Source organism: Phyllobates terribilis, unplaced genomic scaffold (assembly GCF_046119375.1).
Source record: "Phyllobates terribilis strain yellow unplaced genomic scaffold, ASM4611937v1 Scaffold_11__3_contigs__length_659146591, whole genome shotgun sequence".
Taxonomy (NCBI): domain Eukaryota; kingdom Metazoa; phylum Chordata; class Amphibia; order Anura; family Dendrobatidae; genus Phyllobates; species Phyllobates terribilis.
Window position 1 is genome coordinate 571,982,243 of NW_027362771.1, and position 25,177 is coordinate 572,007,419.

A 25,177-nucleotide genomic window follows, 5' to 3' on the forward strand; every position below is an offset into this window, starting at 1 on the left:
CTGTACTGCTTACACCATGTGGAGAAAGACTTAGTTAGTATTCCTGGTTGACTGGTTCGATTCCTGCTATGGGAGAGACTTTTTTTTGGGGACTAGTGTCCACATTCCAAAGCCAACACGTGCCTTGCAGACAGAATCAGTTTAGGTTGGAACTGCTCTTTGCAGCCAAAAATGCAGACCACCAGTTTTTTTGGATATTTATTTGCACAAAAGCTTATTTGATGTCATATCTCAAACCATTCATATCTCTCACTTTTAATTCCTGGGTGTTAAGGGACTCAACAAGCCTTTATCCCTGTTTGTCATTGGAGCTCCCCTTCCATCAATTGGTGATGTTTTGCTACTGAATGGAAAAGAGCTGTGACTCTCTAGCCAAGATGGTGGCAAAATCAGTTAAGGAAACACGGTACCAGTGCCCCATGTGAGAATCGAACTCATGACCTTCAGATTACGAGACTGACGCGCTACCTGCTGCGCTAACGAGGCAAAATGCACGTAATAATCTGCGGAAGTTGCTTGTGCAAAGCAGTACACCTCTTTTTTTTCATATTGTAAGTGAGCTGGCAGTACATCTTCTCCCATATGGTCTAGCGGTTAGGATTCCTGGTTTTCACCCAGGCGGCCCGGGTTCGACTACTGGTATGGGAACGCATCCTTTTCTGCACCGCTGCCAACATTCAAAAACTGACGCGTGTTTTTTAGTCAAACGTATTTCAAGTAGGATTTGTTTTTTTCAGGCAAAAATGCTGAACGCCCGCGTTTTGGCACTTCATTCTGACCCTTCACACAAGATTCAATTTGGATTCGTAGCTCAACTCATTCTCAACCACCCCTTTTTACACTAAAGTGTCAAGGGACTCAACAACTCATGGGTCCGGTAAGTTATTTGGATTCCCATTTCCTTTCTAATGGAAAAAGTTGTAGAATTGAATGGAAAAGTTCTAAGTTGGTGACAAAATCTCTCGAGAAAAGGAGGGAACAGTGCCCCGTGTGAGGCTCGAATTCACGACCTTCAGATTATGAGACTGACGCGCTACCTACTGCGCTAACGAGGCAAGCTGTACCTGCAGATCTGCAGAAGTTTATTGTGCATAGCAGAAAACTTTTTTTTTTCATAATGTCACTGAGACATTAGTGCATCTTTTCCCATATGGTCTAGCGGTTAGGATTCCTGGCTCTCACCCAGGTGGCCTGGGTTCGACTCCCGGTATGGGAATGCATCTTTATCTTAGCTACTGCCACCATTCAAAGACTGACACGTGTTTTTCAATCAAAAATGTTTCTGGTAGATTTTCACTTTGCAACAAAAATACTTAACATTGGCGATGCATTATGACTTTTGCAAAAGATTTCCTTTTGTTTCATAGCTTAAGCCTTTTTCAACTACACAGTTTTACACAAAAGTGTCAAGGGACTCAACAAGCCATGTGTCCTGTCTGTCATTAGGGCTCCCATGTTCTTTCTAATCGGAAACAGTTTAGAACTGAATTGGAAAGTTCAGAGTTAGTGACAAAATCTCTTGAGAAAAGGAGGATGCCACGTGTGAGCAAAAAACTCATGATCTTCAAATTATTCAACTGACGTGCCAAAAACCTTGACCATGTAGCGTGTTTCAGCTCTTGTAATGTTGATGTTTTGTATTCAAAGCAAAACACTCTTTTTTTTTTTTTTTTTTTTTTTTTTTTACACCTGTCTTGCTGTTTACTGTACTGCTTACACCATGTGGAGAAAGACTTAGTTAGTATTCCTGGTTGACTGGTTCGATTCCTGCTATGGGAGAGACTTTTTTTTGGGGACTAGTGTCCACATTCCAAAGCCAACACGTGCCTTGCAGACAGAATCAGTTTAGGTTGGAACTGCTCTTTGCAGCCAAAAATGCAGACCACCAGGTTTTTTGGATATTTATTTGCACAAAAGCTTATTTGATGTCATATCTCAAACCATTCATATCTCTCACTTTTAATTCCTGGGTGTTAAGGGACTCAACAAGCCTTTATCCCTGTTTGTCATTGGAGCTCCCCTTCCATCAATTGGTGATGTTTTGCTACTGAATGGAAAAGAGCTGTGACTCTCTAGCCAAGATGGTGGCAAAATCAGTTAAGGAAACATGGTACCAGTGCCCCATGTGAGAATCGAACTCATGACCTTCAGATTACGAGACTGACGCGCTACCTGCTGCGCTAACGAGGCAAAATGCACGTAATAATCTGCGGAAGTTGCTTGTGCAAAGCAGTACACCTCTTTTTTTTCATATTGTAAGTGAGCTGGCAGTACATCTTCTCCCATATGGTCTAGCGGTTAGGATTCCTGGTTTTCACCCAGGCGGCCCGAGTTCGACTACTGGTATGGGAACACATCTTTTTCTGCACCGCTGCCAACATTCAAAAACTGACGCGTGTTTTTTAGTCAAACGTATTTCAAGTAGGATTTGTTTTTTTCAGGCAAAAATGCTGAACGCCCGCGTTTTGGCACTTCATTCTGACCCTTCACACAAGATTCAATTTGGATTCGTAGCTCAACTCATTCTCAACCACCCCTTTTTACACTAAAGTGTCAAGGGACTCAACAACTCATGGGTCCGGTAAGTTATTTGGATTCCCATTTCCTTTCTAATGGAAAAAGTTGTAGAATTGAATGGAAAAGTTCTAAGTTGGTGACAAAATCTCTCGAGAAAAGGAGGGAACAGTGCCCCGTGTGAGGCTCAAATTCACGACCTTCAGATTATGAGACTGACGCGCTACCTACTGCGCTAACGAGGCAAGCTGTACCTGCAGATCTGCAGAAGTTTATTGTGCATAGCAGAAAACTTTTTTTTTTCATAATGTCACTGAGACATTAGTGCATCTTTTCCCATATGGTCTAGCGGTTAGGATTCCTGGCTCTCACCCAGGTGGCCTGGGTTCGACTCCCGGTATGGGAATGCATCTTTATCTTAGCTACTGCCACCATTCAAAGACTGACACGTGTTTTTCAATCAAAAATGTTTCTGGTAGATTTTCACTTTGCAACAAAAATACTTAACATTGGCGATGCATTATGACTTTTGCAAAAGATTTCCTTTTGTTTCATAGCTTAAGCCTTTTTCACCTACACAGTTTTACACAAAAGTGTCAAGGGACTCAACAAGCCATGTGTCCTGTCTGTCATTAGGGCTCCCATGTTCTTTCTAATCGGAAACAGTTTAGAACTGAATTGGAAAGTTCAGAGTTAGTGACAAAATCTCTTGAGAAAAGGAGGATGCCACGTGTGAGCAAAAAACTCATGATCTTCAAATTATTCAACTGACGTGCCAAAAACCTTGACCATGTAGCGTGTTTCAGCTCTTGTAATGTTGATGTTTTGTATTCAAAGCAAAACACTCTTTTTTTTTTTTTTTTTTTTTTTTTTTTACACCTGTCTTGCTGTTTACTGTACTGCTTACACCATGTGGAGAAAGACTTAGTTAGTATTCCTGGTTGACTGGTTCGATTCCTGCTATGGGAGAGACTTTTTTTTGGGGACTAGTGTCCACATTCCAAAGCCAACACGTGCCTTGCAGACAGAATCAGTTTAGGTTGGAACTGCTCTTTGCAGCCAAAAATGCAGACCACCAGGTTTTTTGGATATTTATTTGCACAAAAGCTTATTTGATGTCATATCTCAAACCATTCATATCTCTCACTTTTAATTCCTGGGTGTTAAGGGACTCAACAAGCCTTTATCCCTGTTTGTCATTGGAGCTCCCCTTCCATCAATTGGTGATGTTTTGCTACTGAATGGAAAAGAGCTGTGACTCTCTAGCCAAGATGGTGGCAAAATCAGTTAAGGAAACATGGTACCAGTGCCCCATGTGAGAATCGAACTCATGACCTTCAGATTACGAGACTGACGCGCTACCTGCTGCGCTAACGAGGCAAAATGCACGTAATAATCTGCGGAAGTTGCTTGTGCAAAGCAGTACACCTCTTTTTTTTCATATTGTAAGTGAGCTGGCAGTACATCTTCTCCCATATGGTCTAGCGGTTAGGATTCCTGGTTTTCACCCAGGCGGCCCGAGTTCGACTACTGGTATGGGAACACATCCTTTTCTGCACCGCTGCCAACATTCAAAAACTGACGCGTGTTTTTTAGTCAAACGTATTTCAAGTAGGATTTGTTTTTTTCAGGCAAAAATGCTGAACGCCCGCGTTTTGGCACTTCATTCTGACCCTTCACACAAGATTCAATTTGGATTCGTAGCTCAACTCATTCTCAACCACCCCTTTTTACACTAAAGTGTCAAGGGACTCAACAACTCATGGGTCCGGTAAGTTATTTGGATTCCCATTTCCTTTCTAATGGAAAAAGTTGTAGAATTGAATGGAAAAGTTCTAAGTTGGTGACAAAATCTCTCGAGAAAAGGAGGGAACAGTGCCCCGTGTGAGGCTCGAACTCACGACCTTCAGATTATGAGACTGACGCGCTACCTACTGCGCTAACGAGGCAAGCTGTACCTGCAGATCTGCAGAAGTTTATTGTGCATAGCAGAAAACTTTTTTTTTTCATAATGTCACTGAGACATTAGTGCATCTTTTCCCATATGGTCTAGCGGTTAGGATTCCTGGCTCTCACCCAGGTGGCCTGGGTTCGACTCCCGGTATGGGAATGCATCTTTATCTTAGCTACTGCCACCATTCAAAGACTGACACGTGTTTTTCAATCAAAAATGTTTCTGGTAGATTTTCACTTTGCAACAAAAATACTTAACATTGGCGATGCATTATGACTTTTGCAAAAGATTTCCTTTTGTTTCATAGCTTAAGCCTTTTTCAACTACACAGTTTTACACAAAAGTGTCAAGGGACTCAACAAGCCATGTGTCCTGTCTGTCATTAGGGCTCCCATGTTCTTTCTAATCGGAAACAGTTTAGAACTGAATTGGAAAGTTCAGAGTTAGTGACAAAATCTCTTGAGAAAAGGAGGATGCCACGTGTGAGCAAAAAACTCATGATCTTCAAATTATTCAACTGACGTGCCAAAAACCTTGACCATGTAGCGTGTTTCAGCTCTTGTAATGTTGATGTTTTGTATTCAAAGCAAAACACTCTTTTTTTTTTTTTTTTTTTTTTTTTTTTACACCTGTCTTGCTGTTTACTGTACTGCTTACACCATGTGGAGAAAGACTTAGTTAGTATTCCTGGTTGACTGGTTCGATTCCTGCTATGGGAGAGACTTTTTTTTGGGGACTAGTGTCCACATTCCAAAGCCAACACGTGCCTTGCAGACAGAATCAGTTTAGGTTGGAACTGCTCTTTGCAGCCAAAAATGCAGACCACCAGGTTTTTTGGATATTTATTTGCACAAAAGCTTATTTGATGTCATATCTCAAACCATTCATATCTCTCACTTTTAATTCCTGGGTGTTAAGGGACTCAACAAGCCTTTATCCCTGTTTGTCATTGGAGCTCCCCTTCCATCAATTGGTGATGTTTTGCTACTGAATGGAAAAGAGCTGTGACTCTCTAGCCAAGATGGTGGCAAAATCAGTTAAGGAAACATGGTACCAGTGCCCCATGTGAGAATCGAACTCATGACCTTCAGATTACGAGACTGACGCGCTACCTGCTGCGCTAACGAGGCAAAATGCACGTAATAATCTGCGGAAGTTGCTTGTGCAAAGCAGTACACCTCTTTTTTTTCATATTGTAAGTGAGCTGGCAGTACATCTTCTCCCATATGGTCTAGCGGTTAGGATTCCTGGTTTTCACCCAGGCGGCCCGAGTTCGACTACTGGTATGGGAACACATCCTTTTCTGCACCGCTGCCAACATTCAAAAACTGACGCGTGTTTTTTAGTCAAACGTATTTCAAGTAGGATTTGTTTTTTTCAGGCAAAAATGCTGAACGCCCGCGTTTTGGCACTTCATTCTGACCCTTCACACAAGATTCAATTTGGATTCGTAGCTCAACTCATTCTCAACCACCCCTTTTTACACTAAAGTGTCAAGGGACTCAACAACTCATGGGTCCGGTAAGTTATTTGGATTCCCATTTCCTTTCTAATGGAAAAAGTTGTAGAATTGAATGGAAAAGTTCTAAGTTGGTGACAAAATCTCTCGAGAAAAGGAGGGAACAGTGCCCCGTGTGAGGCTCGAACTCACGACCTTCAGATTATGAGACTGACGCGCTACCTACTGCGCTAACGAGGCAAGCTGTACCTGCAGATCTGCAGAAGTTTATTGTGCATAGCAGAAAACTTTTTTTTTTCATAATGTCACTGAGACATTAGTGCATCTTTTCCCATATGGTCTAGCGGTTAGGATTCCTGGCTCTCACCCAGGTGGCCTGGGTTCGACTCCCGGTATGGGAATGCATCTTTATCTTAGCTACTGCCACCATTCAAAGACTGACACGTGTTTTTCAATCAAAAATGTTTCTGGTAGATTTTCACTTTGCAACAAAAATACTTAACATTGGCGATGCATTATGACTTTTGCAAAAGATTTCCTTTTGTTTCATAGCTTAAGCCTTTTTCAACTACACAGTTTTACACAAAAGTGTCAAGGGACTCAACAAGCCATGTGTCCTGTCTGTCATTAGGGCTCCCATGTTCTTTCTAATCGGAAACAGTTTAGAACTGAATTGGAAAGTTCAGAGTTAGTGACAAAATCTCTTGAGAAAAGGAGGATGCCACGTGTGAGCAAAAAACTCATGATCTTCAAATTATTCAACTGACGTGCCAAAAACCTTGACCATGTAGCGTGTTTCAGCTCTTGTAATGTTGATGTTTTGTATTCAAAGCAAAACACTCTTTTTTTTTTTTTTTTTTTTTTTTTTTTACACCTGTCTTGCTGTTTACTGTACTGCTTACACCATGTGGAGAAAGACTTAGTTAGTATTCCTGGTTGACTGGTTCGATTCCTGCTATGGGAGAGACTTTTTTTTGGGGACTAGTGTCCACATTCCAAAGCCAACACGTGCCTTGCAGACAGAATCAGTTTAGGTTGGAACTGCTCTTTGCAGCCAAAAATGCAGACCACCAGGTTTTTTGGATATTTATTTGCACAAAAGCTTATTTGATGTCATATCTCAAACCATTCATATCTCTCACTTTTAATTCCTGGGTGTTAAGGGACTCAACAAGCCTTTATCCCTGTTTGTCATTGGAGCTCCCCTTCCATCAATTGGTGATGTTTTGCTACTGAATGGAAAAGAGCTGTGACTCTCTAGCCAAGATGGTGGCAAAATCAGTTAAGGAAACATGGTACCAGTGCCCCATGTGAGAATCGAACTCATGACCTTCAGATTACGAGACTGACGCGCTACCTGCTGCGCTAACGAGGCAAAATGCACGTAATAATCTGCGGAAGTTGCTTGTGCAAAGCAGTACACCTCTTTTTTTTCATATTGTAAGTGAGCTGGCAGTACATCTTCTCCCATATGGTCTAGCGGTTAGGATTCCTGGTTTTCACCCAGGCGGCCCGAGTTCGACTACTGGTATGGGAACACATCTTTTTCTGCACCGCTGCCAACATTCAAAAACTGACGCGTGTTTTTTAGTCAAACGTATTTCAAGTAGGATTTGTTTTTTTCAGGCAAAAATGCTGAACGCCCGCGTTTTGGCACTTCATTCTGACCCTTCACACAAGATTCAATTTGGATTCGTAGCTCAACTCATTCTCAACCACCCCTTTTTACACTAAAGTGTCAAGGGACTCAACAACTCATGGGTCCGGTAAGTTATTTGGATTCCCATTTCCTTTCTAATGGAAAAAGTTGTAGAATTGAATGGAAAAGTTCTAAGTTGGTGACAAAATCTCTCGAGAAAAGGAGGGAACAGTGCCCCGTGTGAGGCTCAAATTCACGACCTTCAGATTATGAGACTGACGCGCTACCTACTGCGCTAACGAGGCAAGCTGTACCTGCAGATCTGCAGAAGTTTATTGTGCATAGCAGAAAACTTTTTTTTTTCATAATGTCACTGAGACATTAGTGCATCTTTTCCCATATGGTCTAGCGGTTAGGATTCCTGGCTCTCACCCAGGTGGCCTGGGTTCGACTCCCGGTATGGGAATGCATCTTTATCTTAGCTACTGCCACCATTCAAAGACTGACACGTGTTTTTCAATCAAAAATGTTTCTGGTAGATTTTCACTTTGCAACAAAAATACTTAACATTGGCGATGCATTATGACTTTTGCAAAAGATTTCCTTTTGTTTCATAGCTTAAGCCTTTTTCACCTACACAGTTTTACACAAAAGTGTCAAGGGACTCAACAAGCCATGTGTCCTGTCTGTCATTAGGGCTCCCATGTTCTTTCTAATTGGAAACAGTTTAGAACTGAATTGGAAAGTTCAGAGTTAGTGACAAAATCTCTTGAGAAAAGGAGGATGCCACGTGTGAGCAAAAAACTCATGATCTTCAAATTATTCAACTGACGTGCCAAAAACCTTGACCATGTAGCGTGTTTCAGCTCTTGTAATGTTGATGTTTTGTATTCAAAGCAAAACACTCTTTTTTTTTTTTTTTTTTTTTTTTTTTTACACCTGTCTTGCTGTTTACTGTACTGCTTACACCATGTGGAGAAAGACTTAGTTAGTATTCCTGGTTGACTGGTTCGATTCCTGCTATGGGAGAGACTTTTTTTTGGGGACTAGTGTCCACATTCCAAAGCCAACACGTGCCTTGCAGACAGAATCAGTTTAGGTTGGAACTGCTCTTTGCAGCCAAAAATGCAGACCACCAGGTTTTTTGGATATTTATTTGCACAAAAGCTTATTTGATGTCATATCTCAAACCATTCATATCTCTCACTTTTAATTCCTGGGTGTTAAGGGACTCAACAAGCCTTTATCCCTGTTTGTCATTGGAGCTCCCCTTCCATCAATTGGTGATGTTTTGCTACTGAATGGAAAAGAGCTGTGACTCTCTAGCCAAGATGGTGGCAAAATCAGTTAAGGAAACATGGTACCAGTGCCCCATGTGAGAATCGAACTCATGACCTTCAGATTACGAGACTGACGCGCTACCTGCTGCGCTAACGAGGCAAAATGCACGTAATAATCTGCGGAAGTTGCTTGTGCAAAGCAGTACACCTCTTTTTTTTCATATTGTAAGTGAGCTGGCAGTACATCTTCTCCCATATGGTCTAGCGGTTAGGATTCCTGGTTTTCACCCAGGCGGCCCGAGTTCGACTACTGGTATGGGAACACATCTTTTTCTGCACCGCTGCCAACATTCAAAAACTGACGCGTGTTTTTTAGTCAAACGTATTTCAAGTAGGATTTGTTTTTTTCAGGCAAAAATGCTGAACGCCCGCGTTTTGGCACTTCATTCTGACCCTTCACACAAGATTCAATTTGGATTCGTAGCTCAACTCATTCTCAACCACCCCTTTTTACACTAAAGTGTCAAGGGACTCAACAACTCATGGGTCCGGTAAGTTATTTGGATTCCCATTTCCTTTCTAATGGAAAAAGTTGTAGAATTGAATGGAAAAGTTCTAAGTTGGTGACAAAATCTCTCGAGAAAAGGAGGGAACAGTGCCCCGTGTGAGGCTCAAATTCACGACCTTCAGATTATGAGACTGACGCGCTACCTACTGCGCTAACGAGGCAAGCTGTACCTGCAGATCTGCAGAAGTTTATTGTGCATAGCAGAAAACTTTTTTTTTTCATAATGTCACTGAGACATTAGTGCATCTTTTCCCATATGGTCTAGCGGTTAGGATTCCTGGCTCTCACCCAGGTGGCCTGGGTTCGACTCCCGGTATGGGAATGCATCTTTATCTTAGCTACTGCCACCATTCAAAGACTGACACGTGTTTTTCAATCAAAAATGTTTCTGGTAGATTTTCACTTTGCAACAAAAATACTTAACATTGGCGATGCATTATGACTTTTGCAAAAGATTTCCTTTTGTTTCATAGCTTAAGCCTTTTTCACCTACACAGTTTTACACAAAAGTGTCAAGGGACTCAACAAGCCATGTGTCCTGTCTGTCATTAGGGCTCCCATGTTCTTTCTAATCGGAAACAGTTTAGAACTGAATTGGAAAGTTCAGAGTTAGTGACAAAATCTCTTGAGAAAAGGAGGATGCCACGTGTGAGCAAAAAACTCATGATCTTCAAATTATTCAACTGACGTGCCAAAAACCTTGACCATGTAGCGTGTTTCAGCTCTTGTAATGTTGATGTTTTGTATTCAAAGCAAAACACTCTTTTTTTTTTTTTTTTTTTTTTTTTTTTACACCTGTCTTGCTGTTTACTGTACTGCTTACACCATGTGGAGAAAGACTTAGTTAGTATTCCTGGTTGACTGGTTCGATTCCTGCTATGGGAGAGACTTTTTTTTGGGGACTAGTGTCCACATTCCAAAGCCAACACGTGCCTTGCAGACAGAATCAGTTTAGGTTGGAACTGCTCTTTGCAGCCAAAAATGCAGACCACCAGGTTTTTTGGATATTTATTTGCACAAAAGCTTATTTGATGTCATATCTCAAACCATTCATATCTCTCACTTTTAATTCCTGGGTGTTAAGGGACTCAACAAGCCTTTATCCCTGTTTGTCATTGGAGCTCCCCTTCCATCAATTGGTGATGTTTTGCTACTGAATGGAAAAGAGCTGTGACTCTCTAGCCAAGATGGTGGCAAAATCAGTTAAGGAAACACGGTACCAGTGCCCCATGTGAGAATCGAACTCATGACCTTCAGATTACGAGACTGACGCGCTACCTGCTGCGCTAACGAGGCAAAATGCACGTAATAATCTGCGGAAGTTGCTTGTGCAAAGCAGTACACCTCTTTTTTTTCATATTGTAAGTGAGCTGGCAGTACATCTTCTCCCATATGGTCTAGCGGTTAGGATTCCTGGTTTTCACCCAGGCGGCCCGAGTTCGACTACTGGTATGGGAACACATCCTTTTCTGCACCGCTGCCAACATTCAAAAACTGACGCGTGTTTTTTAGTCAAACGTATTTCAAGTAGGATTTGTTTTTTTCAGGCAAAAATGCTGAACGCCCGCGTTTTGGCACTTCATTCTGACCCTTCACACAAGATTCAATTTGGATTCGTAGCTCAACTCATTCTCAACCACCCCTTTTTACACTAAAGTGTCAAGGGACTCAACAACTCATGGGTCCGGTAAGTTATTTGGATTCCCATTTCCTTTCTAATGGAAAAAGTTGTAGAATTGAATGGAAAAGTTCTAAGTTGGTGACAAAATCTCTCGAGAAAAGGAGGGAACAGTGCCCCGTGTGAGGCTCGAACTCACGACCTTCAGATTATGAGACTGACGCGCTACCTACTGCGCTAACGAGGCAAGCTGTACCTGCAGATCTGCAGAAGTTTATTGTGCATAGCAGAAAACTTTTTTTTTTCATAATGTCACTGAGACATTAGTGCATCTTTTCCCATATGGTCTAGCGGTTAGGATTCCTGGCTCTCACCCAGGTGGCCTGGGTTCGACTCCCGGTATGGGAATGCATCTTTATCTTAGCTACTGCCACCATTCAAAGACTGACACGTGTTTTTCAATCAAAAATGTTTCTGGTAGATTTTCACTTTGCAACAAAAATACTTAACATTGGCGATGCATTATGACTTTTGCAAAAGATTTCCTTTTGTTTCATAGCTTAAGCCTTTTTCAACTACACAGTTTTACACAAAAGTGTCAAGGGACTCAACAAGCCATGTGTCCTGTCTGTCATTAGGGCTCCCATGTTCTTTCTAATCGGAAACAGTTTAGAACTGAATTGGAAAGTTCAGAGTTAGTGACAAAATCTCTTGAGAAAAGGAGGATGCCACGTGTGAGCAAAAAACTCATGATCTTCAAATTATTCAACTGACGTGCCAAAAACCTTGACCATGTAGCGTGTTTCAGCTCTTGTAATGTTGATGTTTTGTATTCAAAGCAAAACACTCTTTTTTTTTTTTTTTTTTTTTTTTTTTACACCTGTCTTGCTGTTTACTGTACTGCTTACACCATGTGGAGAAAGACTTAGTTAGTATTCCTGGTTGACTGGTTCGATTCCTGCTATGGGAGAGACTTTTTTTTGGGGACTAGTGTCCACATTCCAAAGCCAACACGTGCCTTGCAGACAGAATCAGTTTAGGTTGGAACTGCTCTTTGCAGCCAAAAATGCAGACCACCAGGTTTTTTGGATATTTATTTGCACAAAAGCTTATTTGATGTCATATCTCAAACCATTCATATCTCTCACTTTTAATTCCTGGGTGTTAAGGGACTCAACAAGCCTTTATCCCTGTTTGTCATTGGAGCTCCCCTTCCATCAATTGGTGATGTTTTGCTACTGAATGGAAAAGAGCTGTGACTCTCTAGCCAAGATGGTGGCAAAATCAGTTAAGGAAACATGGTACCAGTGCCCCATGTGAGAATCGAACTCATGACCTTCAGATTACGAGACTGACGCGCTACCTGCTGCGCTAACGAGGCAAAATGCACGTAATAATCTGCGGAAGTTGCTTGTGCAAAGCAGTACACCTCTTTTTTTTCATATTGTAAGTGAGCTGGCAGTACATCTTCTCCCATATGGTCTAGCGGTTAGGATTCCTGGTTTTCACCCAGGCGGCCCGAGTTCGACTACTGGTATGGGAACACATCTTTTTCTGCACCGCTGCCAACATTCAAAAACTGACGCGTGTTTTTTAGTCAAACGTATTTCAAGTAGGATTTGTTTTTTTCAGGCAAAAATGCTGAACGCCCGCGTTTTGGCACTTCATTCTGACCCTTCACACAAGATTCAATTTGGATTCGTAGCTCAACTCATTCTCAACCACCCCTTTTTACACTAAAGTGTCAAGGGACTCAACAACTCATGGGTCCGGTAAGTTATTTGGATTCCCATTTCCTTTCTAATGGAAAAAGTTGTAGAATTGAATGGAAAAGTTCTAAGTTGGTGACAAAATCTCTCGAGAAAAGGAGGGAACAGTGCCCCGTGTGAGGCTCAAATTCACGACCTTCAGATTATGAGACTGACGCGCTACCTACTGCGCTAACGAGGCAAGCTGTACCTGCAGATCTGCAGAAGTTTATTGTGCATAGCAGAAAACTTTTTTTTTTCATAATGTCACTGAGACATTAGTGCATCTTTTCCCATATGGTCTAGCGGTTAGGATTCCTGGCTCTCACCCAGGTGGCCTGGGTTCGACTCCCGGTATGGGAATGCATCTTTATCTTAGCTACTGCCACCATTCAAAGACTGACACGTGTTTTTCAATCAAAAATGTTTCTGGTAGATTTTCACTTTGCAACAAAAATACTTAACATTGGCGATGCATTATGACTTTTGCAAAAGATTTCCTTTTGTTTCATAGCTTAAGCCTTTTTCACCTACACAGTTTTACACAAAAGTGTCAAGGGACTCAACAAGCCATGTGTCCTGTCTGTCATTAGGGCTCCCATGTTCTTTCTAATCGGAAACAGTTTAGAACTGAATTGGAAAGTTCAGAGTTAGTGACAAAATCTCTTGAGAAAAGGAGGATGCCACGTGTGAGCAAAAAACTCATGATCTTCAAATTATTCAACTGACGTGCCAAAAACCTTGACCATGTAGCGTGTTTCAGCTCTTGTAATGTTGATGTTTTGTATTCAAAGCAAAACACTCTTTTTTTTTTTTTTTTTTTTTTTTTTTTACACCTGTCTTGCTGTTTACTGTACTGCTTACACCATGTGGAGAAAGACTTAGTTAGTATTCCTGGTTGACTGGTTCGATTCCTGCTATGGGAGAGACTTTTTTTTGGGGACTAGTGTCCACATTCCAAAGCCAACACGTGCCTTGCAGACAGAATCAGTTTAGGTTGGAACTGCTCTTTGCAGCCAAAAATGCAGACCACCAGGTTTTTTGGATATTTATTTGCACAAAAGCTTATTTGATGTCATATCTCAAACCATTCATATCTCTCACTTTTAATTCCTGGGTGTTAAGGGACTCAACAAGCCTTTATCCCTGTTTGTCATTGGAGCTCCCCTTCCATCAATTGGTGATGTTTTGCTACTGAATGGAAAAGAGCTGTGACTCTCTAGCCAAGATGGTGGCAAAATCAGTTAAGGAAACATGGTACCAGTGCCCCATGTGAGAATCGAACTCATGACCTTCAGATTACGAGACTGACGCGCTACCTGCTGCGCTAACGAGGCAAAATGCACGTAATAATCTGCGGAAGTTGCTTGTGCAAAGCAGTACACCTCTTTTTTTTCATATTGTAAGTGAGCTGGCAGTACATCTTCTCCCATATGGTCTAGCGGTTAGGATTCCTGGTTTTCACCCAGGCGGCCCGAGTTCGACTACTGGTATGGGAACACATCTTTTTCTGCACCGCTGCCAACATTCAAAAACTGACGCGTGTTTTTTAGTCAAACGTATTTCAAGTAGGATTTGTTTTTTTCAGGCAAAAATGCTGAACGCCCGCGTTTTGGCACTTCATTCTGACCCTTCACACAAGATTCAATTTGGATTCGTAGCTCAACTCATTCTCAACCACCCCTTTTTACACTAAAGTGTCAAGGGACTCAACAACTCATGGGTCCGGTAAGTTATTTGGATTCCCATTTCCTTTCTAATGGAAAAAGTTGTAGAATTGAATGGAAAAGTTCTAAGTTGGTGACAAAATCTCTCGAGAAAAGGAGGGAACAGTGCCCCGTGTGAGGCTCAAATTCACGACCTTCAGATTATGAGACTGACGCGCTACCTACTGCGCTAACGAGGCAAGCTGTACCTGCAGATCTGCAGAAGTTTATTGTGCATAGCAGAAAACTTTTTTTTTTCATAATGTCACTGAGACATTAGTGCATCTTTTCCCATATGGTCTAGCGGTTAGGATTCCTGGCTCTCACCCAGGTGGCCTGGGTTCGACTCCCGGTATGGGAATGCATCTTTATCTTAGCTACTGCCACCATTCAAAGACTGACACGTGTTTTTCAATCAAAAATGTTTCTGGTAGATTTTCACTTTGCAACAAAAATACTTAACATTGGCGATGCATTATGACTTTTGCAAAAGATTTCCTTTTGTTTCATAGCTTAAGCCTTTTTCACCTACACAGTTTTACACAAAAGTGTCAAGGGACTCAACAAGCCATGTGTCCTGTCTGTCATTAGGGCTCCCATGTTCTTTCTAATCGGAAACAGTTTAGAACTGAATTGGAAAGTTCAGAGTTAGTGACAAAATCTCTTGAGAAAAGGAGGATGCCACGTGTGAGCAAAAAACTCATGATCTTCAAATTATTCAACTGACGTGCCAAAAACCTTGACCATGTAGCGTGTTTCAGCTCTTGTAATGTTGATGTTTTGTATTCAAAGCAAAACACTCTTTTTTTTTTTTTTTTTTTTTTTTTTTACACCTGTCTTGCTGTTTACTGTACTGCTTACACCATGTGGAGAAAGACTTAGTTAGTATTCCTGGTTGACTGGTTCGATTCCTGCTATGGGAGAGACTTTTTTTTGGGGACTAGTGTCCACATTCCAAAGCCAACACGTGCCTTGCAGACAGAATCAGTTTAGGTTGGAACTGCTCTTTGCAGCCAAAAATGCAGACCACCAGGTTTTTTGGATATTTATTTGCACAAAAGCTTATTTGATGTCATATCTCAAACCATTCATATCTCTCACTTTTAATTCCTGGGTGTTAAGGGACTCAACAAGCCTTTATCCCTGTTTGTCATTGGAGCTCCCCTTCCATCAATTGGTGATGTTTTGCTACTGAATGGAAAAGAGCTGTGACTCTCTAGCCAAGATGGTGGCAAAATCAGTTAAGGAAACATGGTACCAGTGCCCCATGTGAGAATCGAACTCATGACCTTCAGATTACGAGACTGACGCGCTACCTGCTGCGCTAACGAGGCAAAATGCACGTAATAATCTGCGGAAGTTGCTTGTGCAAAGCAGTACACCTCTTTTTTTTCATATTGTAAGTGAGCTGGCAGTACATCTTCTCCCATATGGTCTAGCGGTTAGGATTCCTGGTTTTCACCCAGGCGGCCCGAGTTCGACTACTGGTATGGGAACACATCCTTTTCTGCACCGCTGCCAACATTCAAAAACTGACGCGTGTTTTTTAGTCAAACGTATTTCAAGTAGGATTTGTTTTTTTCAGGCAAAAATGCTGAACGCCCGCGTTTTGGCACTTCATTCTGACCCTTCACACAAGATTCAATTTGGATTCGTAGCTCAACTCATTCTCAACCACCCCTTTTTACACTAAAGTGTCAAGGGACTCAACAACTCATGGGTCCGGTAAGTTATTTGGATTCCCATTTCCTTTCTAATGGAAAAAGTTGTAGAATTGAATGGAAAAGTTCTAAGTTGGTGACAAAATCTCTCGAGAAAAGGAGGGAACAGTGCCCCGTGTGAGGCTCGAACTCACGACCTTCAGATTATGAGACTGACGCGCTACCTACTGCGCTAACGAGGCAAGCTGTACCTGCAGATCTGCAGAAGTTTATTGTGCATAGCAGAAAACTTTTTTTTTTCATAATGTCACTGAGACATTAGTGCATCTTTTCCCATATGGTCTAGCGGTTAGGATTCCTGGCTCTCACCCAGGTGGCCTGGGTTCGACTCCCGGTATGGGAATGCATCTTTATCTTAGCTACTGCCACCATTCAAAGACTGACACGTGTTTTTCAATCAAAAATGTTTCTGGTAGATTTTCACTTTGCAACAAAAATACTTAACATTGGCGATGCATTATGACTTTTGCAAAAGATTTCCTTTTGTTTCATAGCTTAAGCCTTTTTCAACTACACAGTTTTACACAAAAGTGTCAAGGGACTCAACAAGCCATGTGTCCTGTCTGTCATTAGGGCTCCCATGTTCTTTCTAATCGGAAACAGTTTAGAACTGAATTGGAAAGTTCAGAGTTAGTGACAAAATCTCTTGAGAAAAGGAGGATGCCACGTGTGAGCAAAAAACTCATGATCTTCAAATTATTCAACTGACGTGCCAAAAACCTTGACCATGTAGCGTGTTTCAGCTCTTGTAATGTTGATGTTTTGTATTCAAAGCAAAACACTCTTTTTTTTTTTTTTTTTTTTTTTTTTTTACACCTGTCTTGCTGTTTACTGTACTGCTTACACCATGTGGAGAAAGACTTAGTTAGTATTCCTGGTTGACTGGTTCGATTCCTGCTATGGGAGAGACTTTTTTTTGGGGACTAGTGTCCACATTCCAAAGCCAACACGTGCCTTGCAGACAGAATCAGTTTAGGTTGGAACTGCTCTTTGCAGCCAAAAATGCAGACCACCAGGTTTTTTGGATATTTATTTGCACAAAAGCTTATTTGATGTCATATCTCAAACCATTCATATCTCTCACTTTTAATTCCTGGGTGTTAAGGGACTCAACAAGCCTTTATCCCTGTTTGTCATTGGAGCTCCCCTTCCATCAATTGGTGATGTTTTGCTACTGAATGGAAAAGAGCTGTGACTCTCTAGCCAAGATGGTGGCAAAATCAGTTAAGGAAACATGGTACCAGTGCCCCATGTGAGAATCGAACTCATGACCTTCAGATTACGAGACTGACGCGCTACCTGCTGCGCTAACGAGGCAAAATGCACGTAATAATCTGCGGAAGTTGCTTGTGCAAAGCAGTACACCTCTTTTTTTTCATATTGTAAGTGAGCTGGCAGTACATCTTCTCCCATATGGTCTAGCGGTTAGGATTCCTGGTTTTCACCCAGGCGGCCCGAGTTCGACTACTGGTATGGGAACACATCTTTTTCTGCACCGCTGCCAACATTCAAAAACTGACGCGTGTTTTTTAGTCAAACGTATTTCAAGTAGGATTTGTTTTTTTCAGGCAAAAATGCTGAACGCCCGCGTTTTGGCACTTCATTCTGACCCTTCACACAAGATTCAATTTGGATTCGTAGCTCAACTCATTCTCAACCACCCCTTTTTACACTAAAGTGTCAAGGGACTCAACAACTCATGGGTCCGGTAAGTTATTTGGATTCCCATTTCCTTTCTAATGGAAAAAGTTGTAGAATTGAATGGAAAAGTTCTAAGTTGGTGACAAAATCTCTCGAGAAAAGGAGGGAACAGTGCCCCGTGTGAGGCTCAAATTCACGACCTTCAGATTATGAGACTGACGCGCTACCTACTGCGCTAACGAGGCAAGCTGTACCTGCAGATCTGCAGAAGTTTATTGTGCATAGCAGAAAACTTTTTTTTTTCATAATGTCACTGAGACATTAGTGCATCTTTTCCCATATGGTCTAGCGGTTAGGATTCCTGGCTCTCACCCAGGTGGCCTGGGTTCGACTCCCGGTATGGGAATGCATCTTTATCTTAGCTACTGCCACCATTCAAAGACTGACACGTGTTTTTCAATCAAAAATGTTTCTGGTAGATTTTCACTTTGCAACAAAAATACTTAACATTGGCGATGCATTATGACTTTTGCAAAAGATTTCCTTTTGTTTCATAGCTTAAGCCTTTTTCACCTACACAGTTTTACACAAAAGTGTCAAGGGACTCAACAAGCCATGTGTCCTGTCTGTCATTAGGGCTCCCATGTTCTTTCTAATCGGAAACAGTTTAGAACTGAATTGGAAAGTTCAGAGTTAGTGACAAAATCTCTTGAGAAAAGGAGGATGCCACGTGTGAGCAAAAAACTCATGATCTTCAAATTATTCAACTGACGTGCCAAAAACCTTGACCATGTAGCGTGTTTCAGCTCTTGTAATGTTGATGTTTTGTATTCAAAGCAAAACACTCTTTTTTTTTTTTTTTTTTTTTTTTTTTTACACCTGTCTTGCTGTTTACTGTACTGCTTACACCATGTGGAGAAAGACTTAGTTAGTATTCCTGGTTGACTGGTTCGATTCCTGCTATGGGAGAGACTTTTTTTTGGGGACTAGTGTCCACATTCCAAAGCCAACACGTGCCTTGCAGACAGAATCAGTTTAGGTTGGAACTGCTCTTTGCAGCCAAAAATGCAGACCACCAGGTTTTTTGGATATTTATTTGCACAAAAGCTTATTTGATGTCATATCTCAAACCATTCATATCTCTCACTTTTAATTCCTGGGTGTTAAGGGACTCAACAAGCCTTTATCCCTGTTTGTCATTGGAGCTCCCCTTCCATCAATTGGTGATGTTTTGCTACTGAATGGAAAAGAGCTGTGACTCTCTAGCCAAGATGGTGGCAAAATCAGTTAAGGAAACATGGTACCAGTGCCCCATGTGAGAATCGAACTCATGACCTTCAGATTACGAGACTGACGCGCTACCTGCTGCGCTAACGAGGCAAAATGCACGTAATAATCTGCGGAAGTTGCTTGTGCAAAGCAGTACACCTCTTTTTTTTCATATTGTAAGTGAGCTGGCAGTACATCTTCTCCCATATGGTCTAGCGGTTAGGATTCCTGGTTTTCACCCAGGCGGCCCGAGTTCGACTACTGGTATGGGAACACATCTTTTTCTGCACCGCTGCCAACATTCAAAAACTGACGCGTGTTTTTTAGTCAAACGTATTTCAAGTAGGATTTGTGTTTTTCAGGCAAAAATGCTGAACGCCCGCGTTTTGGCACTTCATTCTGACCCTTCACACAAGATTCAATTTGGATTCGTAGCTCAACTCATTCTCAACCACCCCTTTTTACACTAAAGTGTCAAGGGACTCAACAACTCATGGGTCCGGTAAGTTATTTGGATTCCCATTTCCTTTCTAATGGAAAAAGTTGTAGAATTGAATGGAAAAGTTCTAAGTTGGTGACAAAATCTCTCGAGAAAAGGAGGGAACAGTGCCCCGTGTGAGGCTCGAACTCACGACCTTCAGATTATGAGACTGACGCGCTACCTACTGCGCTAACGAGGCAAGCTGTACCTGCAGATCTGCAGAAGTTTATTGTGCATAGCAGAAAACTTTTTTTTTTCATAATGTCACTGAGACATTAGTGCATCTTTTCCCATATGGTCTAGCGGTTAGGATTCCTGGCTCTCACCCAGGTGGCCTGGGTTCGACTCCCGGTATGGGAATGCATCTTTATCTTAGCTACTGCCACCATTCAAAGACTGACACGTGTTTTTCAATCAAAAATGTTTCTGGTAGATTTTCACTTTGCAACAAAAATACTTAACATTGGCGATGCATTATGACTTTTGCAAAAGATTTCCTTTTGTTTCATAGCTTAAGCCTTTTTCAACTACACAGTTTTACACAAAAGTGTCAAGGGACTCAACAAGCCATGTGTCCTGTCTGTCATTAGGGCTCCCATGTTCTTTCTAATCAGAAACAGTTTAGAACTGAATTGGAAAGTTCAGAGTTAGTGACAAAATCTCTTGAGAAAAGGAGGATGCCACGTGTGAGCAAAAAACTCATGATCTTCAAATTATTCAACTGACGTGCCAAAAACCTTGACCATGTAGCGTGTTTCAGCTCTTGTAATGTTGATGTTTTGTATTCAAAGCAAAACACTCTTTTTTTTTTTTTTTTTTTTTTTTTTTTACACCTGTCTTGCTGTTTACTGTACTGCTTACACCATGTGGAGAAAGACTTAGTTAGTATTCCTGGTTGACTGGTTCGATTCCTGCTATGGGAGAGACTTTTTTTTGGGGACTAGTGTCCACATTCCAAAGCCAACACGTGCCTTGCAGACAGAATCAGTTTAGGTTGGAACTGCTCTTTGCAGCCAAAAATGCAGACCACCAGGTTTTTTGGATATTTATTTGCACAAAAGCTTATTTGATGTCATATCTCAAACCATTCATATCTCTCACTTTTAATTCCTGGGTGTTAAGGGACTCAACAAGCCTTTATCCCTGTTTGTCATTGGAGCTCCCCTTCCATCAATTGGTGATGTTTTGCTACTGAATGGAAAAGAGCTGTGACTCTCTAGCCAAGATGGTGGCAAAATCAGTTAAGGAAACATGGTACCAGTGCCCCATGTGAGAATCGAACTCATGACCTTCAGATTACGAGACTGACGCGCTACCTGCTGCGCTAACGAGGCAAAATGCACGTAATAATCTGCGGAAGTTGCTTGTGCAAAGCAGTACACCTCTTTTTTTTCATATTGTAAGTGAGCTGGCAGTACATCTTCTCCCATATGGTCTAGCGGTTAGGATTCCTGGTTTTCACCCAGGCGGCCCGAGTTCGACTACTGGTATGGGAACACATCTTTTTCTGCACCGCTGCCAACATTCAAAAACTGACGCGTGTTTTTTAGTCAAACGTATTTCAAGTAGGATTTGTGTTTTTCAGGCAAAAATGCTGAACGCCCGCGTTTTGGCACTTCATTCTGACCCTTCACACAAGATTCAATTTGGATTCGTAGCTCAACTCATTCTCAACCACCCCTTTTTACACTAAAGTGTCAAGGGACTCAACAACTCATGGGTCCGGTAAGTTATTTGGATTCCCATTTCCTTTCTAATGGAAAAAGTTGTAGAATTGAATGGAAAAGTTCTAAGTTGGTGACAAAATCTCTCGAGAAAAGGAGGGAACAGTGCCCCGTGTGAGGCTCGAACTCACGACCTTCAGATTATGAGACTGACGCGCTACCTACTGCGCTAACGAGGCAAGCTGTACCTGCAGATCTGCAGAAGTTTATTGTGCATAGCAGAAAACTTTTTTTTTTCATAATGTCACTGAGACATTAGTGCATCTTTTCCCATATGGTCTAGCGGTTAGGATTCCTGGCTCTCACCCAGGTGGCCTGGGTTCGACTCCCGGTATGGGAATGCATCTTTATCTTAGCTACTGCCACCATTCAAAGACTGACACGTGTTTTTCAATCAAAAATGTTTCTGGTAGATTTTCACTTTGCAACAAAAATACTTAACATTGGCGATGCATTATGACTTTTGCAAAAGATTTCCTTTTGTTTCATAGCTTAAGCCTTTTTCAACTACACAGTTTTACACAAAAGTGTCAAGGGACTCAACAAGCCATGTGTCCTGTCTGTCATTAGGGCTCCCATGTTCTTTCTAATCAGAAACAGTTTAGAACTGAATTGGAAAGTTCAGAGTTAGTGACAAAATCTCTTGAGAAAAGGAGGATGCCACGTGTGAGCAAAAAACTCATGATCTTCAAATTATTCAACTGACGTGCCAAAAACCTTGACCATGTAGCGTGTTTCAGCTCTTGTAATGTTGATGTTTTGTATTCAAAGCAAAACACTCTTTTTTTTTTTTTTTTTTTTTTTTTTTACACCTGTCTTGCTGTTTACTGTACTGCTTACACCATGTGGAGAAAGACTTAGTTAGTATTCCTGGTTGACTGGTTCGATTCCTGCTATGGGAGAGACTTTTTTTTGGGGACTAGTGTCCACATTCCAAAGCCAACACGTGCCTTGCAGACAGAATCAGTTTAGGTTGGAACTGCTCTTTGCAGCCAAAAATGCAGACCACCAGGTTTTTTGGATATTTATTTGCACAAAAGCTTATTTGATGTCATATCTCAAACCATTCATATCTCTCACTTTTAATTCCTGGGTGTTAAGGGACTCAACAAGCCTTTATCCCTGTTTGTCATTGGAGCTCCCCTTCCATCAATTGGTGATGTTTTGCTACTGAATGGAAAAGAGCTGTGACTCTCTAGCCAAGATGGTGGCAAAATCAGTTAAGGAAACATGGTACCAGTGCCCCATGTGAGAATCGAACTCATGACCTTCAGATTACGAGACTGACGCGCTACCTGCTGCGCTAACGAGGCAAAATGCACGTAATAATCTGCGGAAGTTGCTTGTGCAAAGCAGTACACCTCTTTTTTTTCATATTGTAAGTGAGCTGGCAGTACATCTTCTCCCATATGGTCTAGCGGTTAGGATTCCTGGTTTTCACCCAGGCGGCCCGAGTTCGACTACTGGTATGGGAACACATCTTTTTCTGCACCGCTGCCAACATTCAAAAACTGACGCGTGTTTTTTAGTCAAACGTATTTCAAGTAGGATTTGTGTTTTTCAGGCAAAAATGCTGAACGCCCGCGTTTTGGCACTTCATTCTGACCCTTCACACAAGATTCAATTTGGATTCGTAGCTCAACTCATTCTCAACCACCCCTTTTTACACTAAAGTGTCAAGGGACTCAACAACTCATGGGTCCGGTAAGTTATTTGGATTCCCATTTCCTTTCTAATGGAAAAAGTTGTAGAATTGAATGGAAAAGTTCTAAGTTGGTGACAAAATCTCTCGAGAAAAGGAGGGAACAGTGCCCCGTGTGAGGCTCAAATTCACGACCTTCAGATTATGAGACTGACGCGCTACCTACTGCGCTAACGAGGCAAGCTGTACCTGCAGATCTGCAGAAGTTTATTGTGCATAGCAGAAAACTTTTTTTTTTCATAATGTCACTGAGACATTAGTGCATCTTTTCCCATATGGTCTAGCGGTTAGGATTCCTGGCTCTCACCCAGGTGGCCTGGGTTCGACTCCCGGTATGGGAATGCATCTTTATCTTAGCTACTGCCACCATTCAAAGACTGACACGTGTTTTTCAATCAAAAATGTTTCTGGTAGATTTTCACTTTGCAACAAAAATACTTAACATTGGCGATGCATTATGACTTTTGCAAAAGATTTCCTTTTGTTTCATAGCTTAAGCCTTTTTCACCTACACAGTTTTACACAAAAGTGTCAAGGGACTCAACAAGCCATGTGTCCTGTCTGTCATTAGGGCTCCCATGTTCTTTCTAATCGGAAACAGTTTAGAACTGAATTGGAAAGTTCAGAGTTAGTGACAAAATCTCTTGAGAAAAGGAGGATGCCACGTGTGAGCAAAAAACTCATGATCTTCAAATTATTCAACTGACGTGCCAAAAACCTTGACCATGTAGCGTGTTTCAGCTCTTGTAATGTTGATGTTTTGTATTCAAAGCAAAACACTCTTTTTTTTTTTTTTTTTTTTTTTTTTTTACACCTGTCTTGCTGTTTACTGTACTGCTTACACCATGTGGAGAAAGACTTAGTTAGTATTCCTGGTTGACTGGTTCGATTCCTGCTATGGGAGAGACTTTTTTTTGGGGACTAGTGTCCACATTCCAAAGCCAACACGTGCCTTGCAGACAGAATCAGTTTAGGTTGGAACTGCTCTTTGCAGCCAAAAATGCAGACCACCAGGTTTTTTGGATATTTATTTGCACAAAAGCTTATTTGATGTCATATCTCAAACCATTCATATCTCTCACTTTTAATTCCTGGGTGTTAAGGGACTCAACAAGCCTTTATCCCTGTTTGTCATTGGAGCTCCCCTTCCATCAATTGGTGATGTTTTGCTACTGAATGGAAAAGAGCTGTGACTCTCTAGCCAAGATGGTGGCAAAATCAGTTAAGGAAACATGGTACCAGTGCCCCATGTGAGAATCGAACTCATGACCTTCAGATTACGAGACTGACGCGCTACCTGCTGCGCTAACGAGGCAAAATGCACGTAATAATCTGCGGAAGTTGCTTGTGCAAAGCAGTACACCTCTTTTTTTTCATATTGTAAGTGAGCTGGCAGTACATCTTCTCCCATATGGTCTAGCGGTTAGGATTCCTGGTTTTCACCCAGGCGGCCCGAGTTCGACTACTGGTATGGGAACACATCTTTTTCTGCACCGCTGCCAACATTCAAAAACTGACGCGTGTTTTTTAGTCAAACGTATTTCAAGTAGGATTTGTTTTTTTCAGGCAAAAATGCTGAACGCCCGCGTTTTGGCACTTCATTCTGACCCTTCACACAAGATTCAATTTGGATTCGTAGCTCAACTCATTCTCAACCACCCCTTTTTACACTAAAGTGTCAAGGGACTCAACAACTCATGGGTCCGGTAAGTTATTTGGATTCCCATTTCCTTTCTAATGGAAAAAGTTGTAGAATTGAATGGAAAAGTTCTAAGTTGGTGACAAAATCTCTCGAGAAAAGGAGGGAACAGTGCCCCGTGTGAGGCTCAAATTCACGACCTTCAGATTATGAGACTGACGCGCTACCTACTGCGCTAACGAGGCAAGCTGTACCTGCAGATCTGCAGAAGTTTATTGTGCATAGCAGAAAACTTTTTTTTTTCATAATGTCACTGAGACATTAGTGCATCTTTTCCCATATGGTCTAGCGGTTAGGATTCCTGGCTCTCACCCAGGTGGCCTGGGTTCGACTCCCGGTATGGGAATGCATCTTTATCTTAGCTACTGCCACCATTCAAAGACTGACACGTGTTTTTCAATCAAAAATGTTTCTGGTAGATTTTCACTTTGCAACAAAAATACTTAACATTGGC

General features: G+C 41.6%; 6 non-coding genes across 6 annotated transcripts; all 6 read right to left on the minus strand.

The window, feature by feature from the left end:
- Positions 1-4,390: 4,390 nt before the first annotated feature.
- On the minus strand, positions 4,391-4,463 carry TRNAM-CAU (transfer RNA methionine (anticodon CAU)). The gene has a single exon. It is a non-coding gene; the product is annotated as a tRNA-Met (tRNA).
- Positions 4,464-6,094: 1,631 nt separating this feature from the next.
- Positions 6,095-6,167, minus strand: TRNAM-CAU (transfer RNA methionine (anticodon CAU)). Its single transcript has one exon. It is a non-coding gene; the product is annotated as a tRNA-Met (tRNA).
- A 5,039-nt stretch (positions 6,168-11,206) lies between these two features.
- On the minus strand, positions 11,207-11,279 carry TRNAM-CAU (transfer RNA methionine (anticodon CAU)). Its single transcript has one exon. It is a non-coding gene; the product is annotated as a tRNA-Met (tRNA).
- A 5,037-nt stretch (positions 11,280-16,316) lies between these two features.
- TRNAM-CAU (transfer RNA methionine (anticodon CAU)) lies at positions 16,317-16,389 on the minus strand. Its single transcript has one exon. It is a non-coding gene; the product is annotated as a tRNA-Met (tRNA).
- Positions 16,390-19,724: 3,335 nt separating this feature from the next.
- Positions 19,725-19,797, minus strand: TRNAM-CAU (transfer RNA methionine (anticodon CAU)). Its single transcript has one exon. It is a non-coding gene; the product is annotated as a tRNA-Met (tRNA).
- Positions 19,798-21,428: 1,631 nt separating this feature from the next.
- TRNAM-CAU (transfer RNA methionine (anticodon CAU)) lies at positions 21,429-21,501 on the minus strand. The gene has a single exon. It is a non-coding gene; the product is annotated as a tRNA-Met (tRNA).
- Between the last annotated feature and the right edge of the window lie 3,676 nt (positions 21,502-25,177).